Source organism: Falco rusticolus, chromosome 1 (assembly GCF_015220075.1).
Source record: "Falco rusticolus isolate bFalRus1 chromosome 1, bFalRus1.pri, whole genome shotgun sequence".
Taxonomy (NCBI): domain Eukaryota; kingdom Metazoa; phylum Chordata; class Aves; order Falconiformes; family Falconidae; genus Falco; species Falco rusticolus.
Genome location: NC_051187.1, coordinates 93,201,964 through 93,214,718, shown reverse-complemented (window position 1 = coordinate 93,214,718; position 12,755 = coordinate 93,201,964). Strand labels below are relative to the sequence as shown.

Below are 12,755 nucleotides of genomic sequence, written 5' to 3'. Positions count from 1 at the left end.
TTACAAGTGCTGCACCAATGCAATACAACCACTTTGAGCAGGCATCCCAGTGCTGTAACAAGCTGATTTTAAAGACCAGAAAGGTTATGCAAAGCTGGTCCATTAGCGGAGACATGGTCCAACAGTAAATTTACCATGGACTAATTACATTTTCTGGTTTCCCCCACAGACCACATTACCTATTTTATGAAAGATTTTGAATCTCTGTAATGTGAATCAATCACTAAGTCAGGACTCTCTCCTTCATAAACAACCAGAGAACTAAAAATACGAGGTCAGTGTAACTTCAATTCCCTACCAGCTCTGTGTTCCTCTTAGCATAACAAAGCAGATGAACCTTTTCATGGTCACAAAATGTCTAAGGGAACATGTATCAAATGCATACACTTAGTTAAGTAATGAGGTAATGTATCTAAAGATCCTTTATAACCTATTTAAGTAAAAAAACAAAAGGAACCTGTTACAGAAACCCTCATCAAATAAAAGTCAGAAAAATCAAAAAGTCCCAATTTATTTTTGGCATTACAGAGGTTTTCTTGCCTATGTTTTTTTTTTTTCCTCTTATAGTTGCAAAGGTACATCAGAAGGAAATAAAATAAAAAAAACCACCACACAAACAGCTGTAAATAAGACAGTACAAAAGAAAAATTGTGACTGAAATCTGGAAGGAGCCTATTTGTCTATGGAAGTGTCTCACTGAACATGCTGACCAGAGTCAAAACTGCTTAGTTTAAGGTGACAAGTTCAAAGTCCACCCTATTATAGCCATAGGCAACTGAGCAAGATAAATATATTGCATCTTCATGATCTTTTTTTAAACATGCAATGCAGATCATTCTTTCTAATGTGTAGAAGTAACTGCTGTGGAGCGTACAGTCAAGAGTTCAAGCTCAAAACAAGTTTTTGGTTGTTTTTAAGCAACGCACCACACATGCCATCTGCCATTCAAGCAAAGCAACGTACTGAAAATACTGTTTTGTCCCATCATCCTTATCCCAAGTCCCAGTTTCTAATGCAGTGCTTCTCAATATAATAATTCAAGACATTCCTGTAGACCAGACTGCACAGTATTTTGTGAAATTTATTTTATCCTTTACAGTGGTTACATTACGTATATCAGTAGACTGCTTGACTAAGACATGCCAGAAGGTGAAAAAAAGCTATTGGACAGCAGTTTTGCAAAGTTAAATTTTAAAATTTTATAAAGCTTCAGAATTTCTTGCTTGTTAGTCTTAAGGGTGAATTCAAACAAATAAGACTGTTTAGCCTTTCAGGGCTCATTTTTCATAAACAGTGTTCCCTCTAAAGGTCTTTCCAATTTAAAGGTTTTTCCATAAATCCCACTTAGATACACAGACACTCAAGATCCAGTTTTAGTTTTACATAGCTCCATGGTTTAGTACACTTAGTTATTGCTTCCTTAAAGCTCAATGTGACTACTGATGAAAGCAAAATAATCCAAGAAATATTCTTATGTATGCACAGCTTTGCTCCCACATCTCAAACCATAAGCAAACAGTCAGCTTTTTGAAATCTAGATATCCATAATTCTCCAGTTTTAATGTCAGGTTCCTTTGTTAGTCAAGCACCAAGAATCCTAATTTTAAGCAAAAGACATTTAAATCACACGTTTAGAAGATTACACAGACATGTGTCTGTGTATCTAAGTGGGATTTATGGAAAAACCTTTAAATTGGAAAGACCTTTAGAGGGAACACTGTTTATGAAAAATGAGCCCTGAAAGGCTAAACAGTCTTATTTGTTTGAATTCACCCCTAAGACTAACAAGCAAGAAATTCTGAAGCTTTATAAAATTTTAAAATTTAACTTTGCAAAACTGCTGTCCAATAGCTTTTTTTCACCTTCTGGCATGTCTTAGTCAAGCACCAAGAATCCTAATTTTAAGCAAAAGACATTTAAATCACACGTTTAGAAGATCAAAAGAATTTACAGTAAAAGAAAGAGATCCTAAAAAGGATGGACTACAGTACTGGGATAAATGATATGAGTGAAGATGCAGTTTAATAAGAAATAGGAAAAAAAAATGCTTAATCCAGCAACAAGAAATCTGAATTGTGATCTTAAAAGACATTTCAAAACCAGTAGAAAGAAAGTTTTAAATATAAAGAGCTATAAAGAAGTTATGACTAGTGCAAAACACCTGGTTTGAACATTGCTTAAAAAGAAAACCTTACCTACATAAAAACAAGAAAGTGATAGATTTCAGTGTTTGTGGACCTACTGCATTTTCAAAAGAAGGTCATTTAAAAACAGACATTTTCTTACCTTTAATAAACTTATGTATAGAAGTATATACTAAGAGCACAAATCTGAAGCAGTAGGAAGAAAATTGTTTCAAAGTTACATTTGTGATCAGAAGAGAATAATTTAAACATGGAATCCTTAGACATCAAATTTTAATAAATGGTTAAATAAAAAGAGAAAGGAAATTGATACATCCCTTTCCTTTGCTAAATAAATTTTTCATACTTAAAGAGTAAAGTGTGCAGGGTAAAGACTTTGGGAAGTTAGTCTCTAGTCAGAAGCTACTCAAGACCAAAATTTCTGTTGGTATTTAAGGACTCTGTTAGGTTCAGATGCTAGACAATAACGGTGAGCTGTAACTGAAGGGGGAATGAAATAACTTAGTATCTGTATTTTTGTAGAAGTCCTGTATAATACAAGCAAAAGACGCTATAGTACAATGACAACCGACAAAGTTCTTCAGGCAGACTGCCTTTCACTAAATGCAACAGGCTTACACGGGCACACTTACCATCCCTTTACAATATTTCACAGGCAAAATACTTGTGCTAGTACCTAAAACTTTGCATACAAGCAGTTAATTCCTTAGATCAGGAGTTTCTGTAACACCTGTAGCTCACATGGCCCACACAATTGAGTATACTGTTAACATACTGATGCATGTGCTGCTGTACAGACTTTAAAATCAAAGTTATAGACAATAAATGAAGTTCATGAATTGACTTAATAAATAGCACTACCCTCATGACTCAACAGTTTCTACCAAGCCATCTCAGCACTTAGAATTAGTGTTTCAACCTACATTGTTACTTGCCTTTCACAAAATTAAAACATTTGTTCTTTGAGCACTAAGGGAATTGAGGGAATGCACAAGTTAAATTGCTGATCTTTCATGAATCCTGTATTTTGTAGCATCTACTTTGAATAATTTCATCCCACTCATTGGAGTTTCTTTTAGAACTAAGATTTCTCTACCAAATATCTGGCCATTCCTTATCACCCGTGCCTAAGAATATCAACCCTTACTAATTTTTCACAGAGGCAATAATAGGAAATATGTCCTTTATCATACTTCAGAAAGAGGCTTCATCTACACTTTACATCTAACAAATCATAACAGATGCTTTCAAAGGGATCAATTTGTTATTCCTCAGTTTCCTACACTATTTTATGAAATGGACTTCACTGAAATTATATTTTTCAAGATTATAATAGTTCTGGTTTTTAAAAAAATGCTATGAAATCACACAAGAGTGTGAAAAAGGATGCAGGACAAATCTGGAATACACAGACTAATAACACAGCACACAGTTTTCAGTTCAACAGTCACTATGAAGAGTTTTCAATCTTTGAGACAGCCACACAAGGAGTCCAGAAAAGACAATCTTTTTAAAAATGCCACTAGTATGCAAGGTTCTCCAATGTTTCTACTTTTTCAGGTGATGTCATGCTTAATTTTGTCTGAAACAGTATTACTTATCCAGAACATACAGACATAAAAGGAACAAGACAGGCATGATCTCCTTTCTCCCCAGAGCTGAAACTTGAGGTAAGCAGAGATGGATCACAGAATCCGTAACTATAGATTTCAAAGAAGGAAAGCTACTGTAGAGTAAAAACCACCAGAAAAATTCCTCCACATTTTCTTTCAATGTGTGTTGACACAGCTACCTAGCAGGCAGTGTTTTCCCTGGGACATCAGAAATTTCAGTTGCGTCAACTGAGCTGCTCTCCCAGAGCTGGCATGAAGTTCAAATTGAAGCAATGAGGAAACAGTGATGAGATGTTCCTACTGCTACTGTTCAGTTTCCCCACTGAGATAGAAATATTTGTTTCTCTCAAACAAAGGTACAGATTAGTGGTACAACAGAAAAAGTACTGGAGAATCTCTTCTAACATTGCGATACCTTGGACTGTTAAGTTCCTTGGTAGTGGCCAGAAATAAATGGATGGGGGTCCAACATCACATAATTCTTTCATTTTAACAAACCTGAGGCACAGTTGCAAATAAAATAGATGTAGCTTTTTTCTGTTACTGAATGTGTCTTTAGGAAGAGATTGGGCAAACTGACAGACTGGTACAGGTAAATTCTTGAGCTCTTCACGATTAATTTAATCAAAGTCCATATACTACCTGACGTACACAAAGTATTTAAAATACTTCAGCTTAAAGCTCCCAGAGCTCTGTCTTCTAAACACAGTAAAGACTAGAAAAGCATCTTTGAAGGGACACGATGGAAGGAATATACAGAAGGATCAATTTAAGGACAAAGAAGGAAAATCTTTGGCAGACAGGCAGGTAAAAATACTTTTTAAAGAAAGATCAATACCAATAGGCAGATAAAAAGTAGGTACAGACAAGCAATAGGTTACACTGTGAAGCAGACAACAGTAAGCTAAGCAAAAAAAATTGGCTTTGAGTTTCTGGTTCTAGAGAACAAGCTAGCTTTGCCAAAATGGGCGCATGTCTGGGTTTTACTAGTCTTCTGCATGCAGCCAGAGGATATGTAGAGGATGACATGAGTTAGAGGTAAACGGTGGAGAGAGCACATTACACTCCCAGGGACAGTTATCCTTAACCCACTGAAGCCTGGCCATGCCACCCATTCATTCTGATGTCTGTCCCAAGTTTTCATGCCACAGTAACTGTGATTCAGTATCAATCATGCATGGCAGAGGAAGGGAGAAGGAAAAACCCACCTTAATTACACTGTCTATAATGTAATGATCTGCAATTGCTATAATTCACAAGCTGATCTATATGTCCCAGGCTTGTTACAGCCTTCACTGTAACTTGCTTCTGATCCCATTGTAATCAACTACATACAGAGAAGCTGCATGAGACTCACAGCCTCTCTTGGCAGCTGAGTTGTTCCAGTGCTTGACTGTCCTCACTGTGAAGAAGTTTTGCCCTTATATCCAGTATCCAGTCATAACCTCTCATTTCAATTTATGGTTGTCTCATCACAGCAATGAGCCTGGCTTGAACTTTTTTATAACCACCTCACAGGTACTGGAAGGCTGCAATTTTGTCCCCCAAAGTAATCTCTTTCAGTGGGTTTTAGTTCAAGTTGATGCAATTCTAGCCATAGCCCCCCTAAAAAAACAGAAGTCCTCAAAAATAACTTGAGAACTGACTGAAGTTGAGCTGTGCCAAGTAAATTATAAATCAGCTGTAGTCTTTAATTAGAAACAGCCTATCCCATTGGGTGCATAGAGACTGAGTGCCTTCCAAAGCTCTATTTACAAAGCACAGATGCATCTTATTCTACCACTTTAGGAAGGACAGAACACTTCCAACTCACACAAAGTTAACAATAGCAGAAGTTATTATTTTTCATTCTTCCTTCAAAGTTAGCTGAAAGAAGTAAATACACTATCTGCACACAGTAACACACAGTACTGTATAGCTTAGAAATCATACTGTTCAAAGGAGCACATCTACACTTACTGTTTGTCAGCAAAGACATTACTATCAAACCCATCTAAAAATACCATGTAATATCTTTTCACTGAAGTTCGTTTGAAAAATATTCATAAACATTAAAGATACACATGTTTTCATTAAATTTAATTCTAAATGAAAGGACATGTCACTAAAACCATTGTGTGTTCGTGTAACAGCACTTTCTACTCATGACGAATAAGCCCACCATGCTCCTCAAGTAGTTCCAATAGGTTACAGCGATATGCATCTGCTGGGAAGGTCTAGTATCAATTCAGGCTTTATGAGCCCTGGAAGTACAGAATAAACCTACAAAATTATCCAAGTATCTTAAAACAAAAAAACAGTACACAGAACCCAAATCATCTCCATGGACTGGTTTAACCATTAAGTCCTAAAAACCTGACCCTAGATATACAGGGTCAGAATAATAGACATCAGAATAAATGATGCCTATGTCCTCACCAGAGAATTTTTACATAAAAGCTCAACATAGGCTTACATCTGCAAAGGCGGCAAGCCTTATAGCAACACGTTTTTTGTAGGGAAGTAACATCTGCCAGAGGCAGAGAACATTTGCATCCATGCCATCCATGTGTCCAAGCCACAATCTACTGAACTTCAACACATCTGGCAACTGCTGACTGTGAATGTGAATTGCATGAACATGTCATCAAGTGAGAAGGCAGCCCAAGAACTAAGAGCTAAGCAAAAGACCGTGCCAGTTTTTCCATTAGGAATTCTCTGCAAAGACCTTCTCATCTCTAGTCAAAATATTCATAATCTCATTAAACCTAGCAATATCAAGTTTACTGACCACATGAATAGAAATTGGAATCTGAAAAGTTCAGGGCTCGTCTGACAGCATTTGGGTGCCTAAGTCAAAATTTTCCTGAAGTCAAGAATCATTTAATGAAGGCTCCATTTTCTAGGCTAAATAGTGACTAGCTAAGAAAGATACCTAAGTTATTTTCAATTTAATCTCAAATACTGATTAGGTATTTGGTTTAGTACAACAATTTTCTGAAAGGAAGCAGAACAGCCACTACTGCAAACTCAGTTTCTTGTGTAGGTAGTGGCAAAAGTTACTTTGCAAACTATAGTACTAGATTGTACTAGATACTACTTGAACCCTAAAATATTTTCCGTTCTCCATTTTCTTTTCACACAGGGTTGATGGCAAGTCCACAAGTACCACATTCCTCCCCTACCCCAAACAATTCTCCATACATTATGCAGAACGCTATTTTGCACAGAGAATTGGGCATCTATACTCACTTTGCCTCTTTTAAGAATTTTTCCAATATAAGCAGAGCTAGGACAGGCTCTTTGTTTAGTTGAGTTGTGGCTTTTTTTTCTTAGCACAAAAACAACAACAAAAAAAAAAAGAGAGAAACTAAGGCTGTTGTTTCCTGGAAAATTCTGTATTCCTTACTGTTTCAACAGCAAAGATAATTTTATAAATAGCTGGTCATTACTCTCACTAATTCTGCCTATGGCACTAAAAAAAAAAGTGTAAGAGCAACAAAAGCCAGGTGACTACAGGTTGGACAGACTCACCTCAATGCCTGGGAAGGTAACAGAGCAAAACAGAAGCTATTTCTAGACACAGTAAGGACAAGATGATGACTGGGAGTAGTCAGCATGGATTTACAAGTGAGAAAATCATGCCTGACCGGGCTTATAGCCTCCTACAGTGAATAAGGAATTGGCAGATGAGAAGGCGGCAGTGGATGGTGTTTGTGTTGACTTCAATAAAGCTCCTTACACTGTCACTCATAGCAGTTGTCCTCATAGACAAACTGATAAAGTACAGGCTATATAAGCAGACAGTGGAGTGGACTGAACATTTTCTGAAGTTCAAAGGGCTGTGATCAATGGCACAAAGTCCAGCTGGAGAACAGTCACTAGTGGTGTACCCCAGGGGTCAGTACTGGAGCCACTGCTGTTCAACATCTTTGTCCACACCCTGAAAGATGGGAGAGAGTGCACTCTCAGCATGTTTGAAGATGGTACAAAACTGGAAGGAATGACTGATGCACCAGGTGTGCGCACTGCCAGTTGGAGGAACCTGGGCAGGCTTGCAGAACTGGTCAAAAAGGAACTTCATGAATCTCAACAAAAGGGGAGTGCAAAGTCTTGCACCTGGGGAGGAATAACTCCCCAGCACACACCGGAGAACAACCAGCTGGAAACCAGTTTTACAGGGAAAAGCCTGGGGTCCTGGTAAACAAGAAATTAAACTGTAGCCAGCAATGTACCCTTGCAGCAAAGGCCAACAGCATCCTAAGCTGTATTAGGAAAAGTGTTGCCAGGTGGTCAAGGCAGGTGATTCTTCCCCTCTACTCAGTACTAGTGAGACATCTGGACAGCAGTGCCCATTGCTGGACTCCCCACTACAAGAGAGACACGGACATACTGAAGCAAGTCCAGAGAAGGGCCATGAAGACAATTAAGCAGACAGATTGAAGCACCTGTCACAGCAAGAGATTCTGAAAGAGCTGGACTGTTTTGCCTGGGGAGGAGAAGGCTCAGAGGGACCTCAATGTGTATAAATACATCATGTGTATAAATAAGTAATGCACTTCCTTCCCAAGTAAGGAAGACTGAACCAGACTCTTCTCAGGCATGCACAGTGAAAGGGCAAAAAGCAATGGACACAATTCAAAATATAGGAAATTACATTTAAGCATTAAAAAGTCTAAGACAACATAAAAGTAAAAGACAAAAAAGTCTTTGACTATGAGGGTGGTCAAACAGTGGAACAGGTTGCTCAGAGATTCTCCATTGTTGCAGGCATTCAAAACCCGACTGGGAACAGCCCTCAGCCACCTGCTCTGATCAACATTGCATTAGTCAGTGGCACGGGTCTAGAGAATCCACAGAGGCTTCCTGAAACCTCCACAATCCTGTGAAGCTAATTCACTGGATTTTATTCTATAAAGTATACCACAAAGAAGGAAACAGAAGTAATAAAAGCTCCATAAAGTAATATAGAATCAAATGTCAGATGAAGCAAGGATGATCTGTGACACTACCTGGGACAACTTCCAAGGGAAAATAAAAGGCAAAGAATGAGGGGAGGGGAAGTTGATCTGTTAGATGGAATTTAGCTAGAGTTTGATCAGATTGTTTAGAAAGGCAAGAAAGGCCTGCAGATAGTCTAGATAGGCTTGTAAGTGTCTTTCTAGCACTGATCTACCACAGTAAGTCAGCCTCTCTTAAGCATTTTTCTGTAGCACCTGTACAGGCATCCTGCCAAATTAAAGTCTGAAAGGCTGGTGTGTCTCAAAAAAATACTGGAGACTTTGCCACATTTTTTTGATTATTAGTCTAGACTAATATTGAAAACAAACCAGCATGATGCACTACATACTACAAAGGAAAATAAAACATTTCTTCTGATGAAGTTTCAATCAGACTCTTCAGAGTAAATGAGATAATATAACAGTATGAGTCACTGAAGTGACAGCCATGCAGCCAGATCTCTCATACATTTTGGAGTTTAACTGTAAAATTCCAGATAGAAGCATGGCTTCTGCAGTTAAAATAAGGAGCATCTTAGATGTTCTTTTAAAATATGCTATCTTAAAATGTAATGACAACTTAATTTTCACCTGTGGCTATCTAACATTAAATCTGTGGTTTAAAAAAAAATATTAAACTGGCTTTGCAACAGATATATATGATTTTTACAAGGTAAAACTGAAATGTATAGCTTTAAGTTTAATATCAGTGCTCTACAGCACCAATTTAAAATAGCTTCCAAACACAAAATGCTATTTGAAACAAAAACATTGACACAACAGTTCTATAGAATCAGACTTGGTTTCAACATTTTGCAACAGTGCAAATTACCCATTTCAGGAGGAAGCAAGAAAGAACAGCATCCAGCAAACAATGTCACAAAGGATGAGCACAAAACAGATGTGGGAAAAATAAACAGCCTTCCTGCCCTGGAATTTGTAAAAAGGTCTGCAAAGAGCAAACAGGACTTCTCACTGCAATTTGACTTCTAGACCTATAAAAGGAGTCCCATGAGAAAAGACACTCAGATGAATAAAATACACTAAAAATAATAGCAACATTCACAAGGCTTTTAAAAGAACATTGCTCTTGGACTTAAAAGTTTTACCAAACATTCTGTAGTATTCTGCAATCAAAATATAGCCATAATCTGCTTTTTAAAATTCCCTTAGAACACTACATCTTTCTAAATACTGTCTTCAAAGACATCCTTTGTCTACTTCTGATTTAACAGGCATTTATAGAGAAGATATTTGAAGTTGCTTTGACAAAAGTCTGTTAATACAAAATAATTGCTGCAGTTTTGGGTTTTTTTTAAACTATAAATACCAGTACAGTGCCACAGTACAATTCATATAAGATGGTCTCACATTCCTTTGTTAAGTGATTAGCACCGCAGGCTTCATGGTCTCCTCCTTGTTCTAAAACAAGGAATGTGCTATGCATTGCCCTTAAACTATGTAGGATTAGCTAAGAGAAGGATTTTTCACATGTGATTAACAAGGAGTAACTGTTCAGCCCCTTTAGGGCTGTTCAAAAACATGTTCTCTACCTGAACTCTTCCACTACCTATCACACATGTGTGAAAGTATTAACCCTTCAAATGCTCATCTATTCAGACCGAAGCCAGACAGGTGATTAAATATCAATGCTTGAAGGGGCAGAAAATCAAAACATCAAGTAGCCTTAAAAAACAAGCACATGCACTAGTACCTAAGGTTGTAGGCAGTCCAACCTACACCTTCATGGCTGCAGTAGCCAGAAACTGTTCTGAATGCGCCCCAACTGAAAAATTAATTCTCAGGCTTCAGTAATGAACTTGCACATCAAATGAACACCAAGATCCAGCAAGAAAAGAAACTGGAGACTAACTTCTAGTTAAAAAGCTAAGAAACCATGCTAAGACCTCAGTACAACTTCCACAATACATAATACAAGGTCTTGCCACTAAAAAAAGCTCCTTTCATCAAGACTACCTATAGTCAAGCACAACAAGATGTTTATTTGCTGCTTTTTTAGCTATGATAGTGAAACAAATGATTCCTAGAACTCTTGACTCCACTGCTAATGTTGCATTTTTCACCAGGGGTTCTAAACTTCGGCATTAGCCTTTAAACTTCACATCTAAGTCTCTGTAAATTGGGGGTGGGAACAACAGATTTTGTTTCAGTTAAAGCTGCAAAACTACATCATAAAAATAGGCAACATTTAGCATTTCTTCCAGATTTTTCCATTTTTCCCCTGCTCTTGAACTTTGATCGCACAGCTCTTCAGAAGTGAAACCTAGGGCTTTTAACACCTTTTCTGCAATTGAAAGGGCTACATTCTGTCAGAGATTCAAAACCCAGAAGGAAGTTCAGACAAACTGATTATTCTGGAATTAATTTATTGACACAGCTCACATTTAAAGAACCATCAAAAATCCTGCTATTCCTCTTTTTAAAGAGTTACTTTTTTCCTACTTGGAATTTACATTTTATGGATAGAGCTAGTCAAATAATTGAAATAAAACTGCAATCTCATGCCACACCAATACATAACAAAAAGTTAGCACATAGGTTTACTTAAATCTCTGGAAAGCATGTTTAATCCCATCAGCGATACAGTAAGTCTGCACCCTAAGAAAGAACATACACATAGTACAGTGTGGCCCTTTCCTTGACTAGACAAAAAGAGCAATACTATTTCATGTAGTCTATTTTGAAACAACTGCTAATTCCCTCTGAAAAATGCCCAGGCCTGGTGAGCAATATTGTCCCAGACAAGCTGTATTTGTTTTCAGAGATGGAACATTTTATTTCTTAGTCCATGCTGCTATGCATATCTTTCTAAGATGAGATGCTCTGTAAAACACCATATATTCCTAGATCATGGTAACTCATAAGTGAGGTTTGGTTTTATAATTTCAGAACTCGCTAATATAGCGTAATAGTTTACCACATGTATCAGACTAAGTTAGAGCCCAGACAGATAAAGCTAACCATGTATTATGTACAATACAACTAAACCACACTTCATTCTACTAAATCCCATTTAATATCTTTGACAAAGATCGACTCCTATATAGAGGTTATAATTAAGCCCTTGCTGCAGAAGCTGCAGTTTCACATGTAGATTTATATCCAGAAAGGAAAGCCGTATAGTACTTGTTTACTAAGTTGAAAAAACTTTTCCTTGAAACTATGCAGTTGAAACATACTTTTCCTTCTGTGCTGCGACACATGTAAATTTCAAGTTGTTCACACACAGCATGCACAACATTTTAGTATCTTTCAGTACTACTCAGTCAAACACTTGTAAGTATGCTAAGTAAAAGCTCTATTCATCTTAAGTTTTAGGAACTTGTTTTAATGTACTTGTGGAGATGGAGCCCCAATAAATACCAAGTACAGGCAATCCTTCAGTTTGTTATTTTAGAAGTGCATTGTAAAAATGTAAAAAATGCATGAACTGTAATAAAACATTTAATTCTTGAAATATTTTCTTCTCCATCATTCAGTAATACATTGTAAGAAACATGAAAATACAACATAGATAGCTTTCAGTTTCAAGTACCAACTTGATGTTCAACCCTTACAGCATTCTTTTCTTGAACTCAAGATTTAAGCCTATGTACACCATGTAGCTCAGGGGGGCTGTTTTTTTGGGATGTATTGAGGGAGGACATTCAATATTTAGCTCAGATACTAACTTAGAAGTTGCAGTTGTTCTAGAGTCTGTGAAAGTAACATTTTACCTCCATGCTAGTTTCCAGCCAAAATAGGTTTCATAGGGTTTGGGTTTTGGTGGGTTTTGTTTTGGGGATTTTTTGTTATTTTTTTTTTAAGTCTGCATAGATATCTCTTTGGAACTATTAAGATAATAAATAAACATTTTAGATATAAATTCCATTAATTCAAGTATCAGAAGTGTAGGGGTTTGGCCTGGAAACTTATTAGGCCACACAAGTAACTTTTTTCACAAGAGTAATCAGTGGGACTACTCATGCAAACCACGTTATTCACATGGTAAATGTCTG

At 37.1% G+C, this 12,755-nt stretch overlaps 1 protein-coding gene across 16 annotated transcripts in view; it reads right to left on the bottom strand.

The window, feature by feature from the left end:
• Positions 1–12,755, bottom strand: part of SLIT2 (slit guidance ligand 2) — a 266,430-nt gene that overhangs the window by 245,047 nt on the left and 8,628 nt on the right. The gene's annotated exons all lie outside the window — the stretch shown is intronic.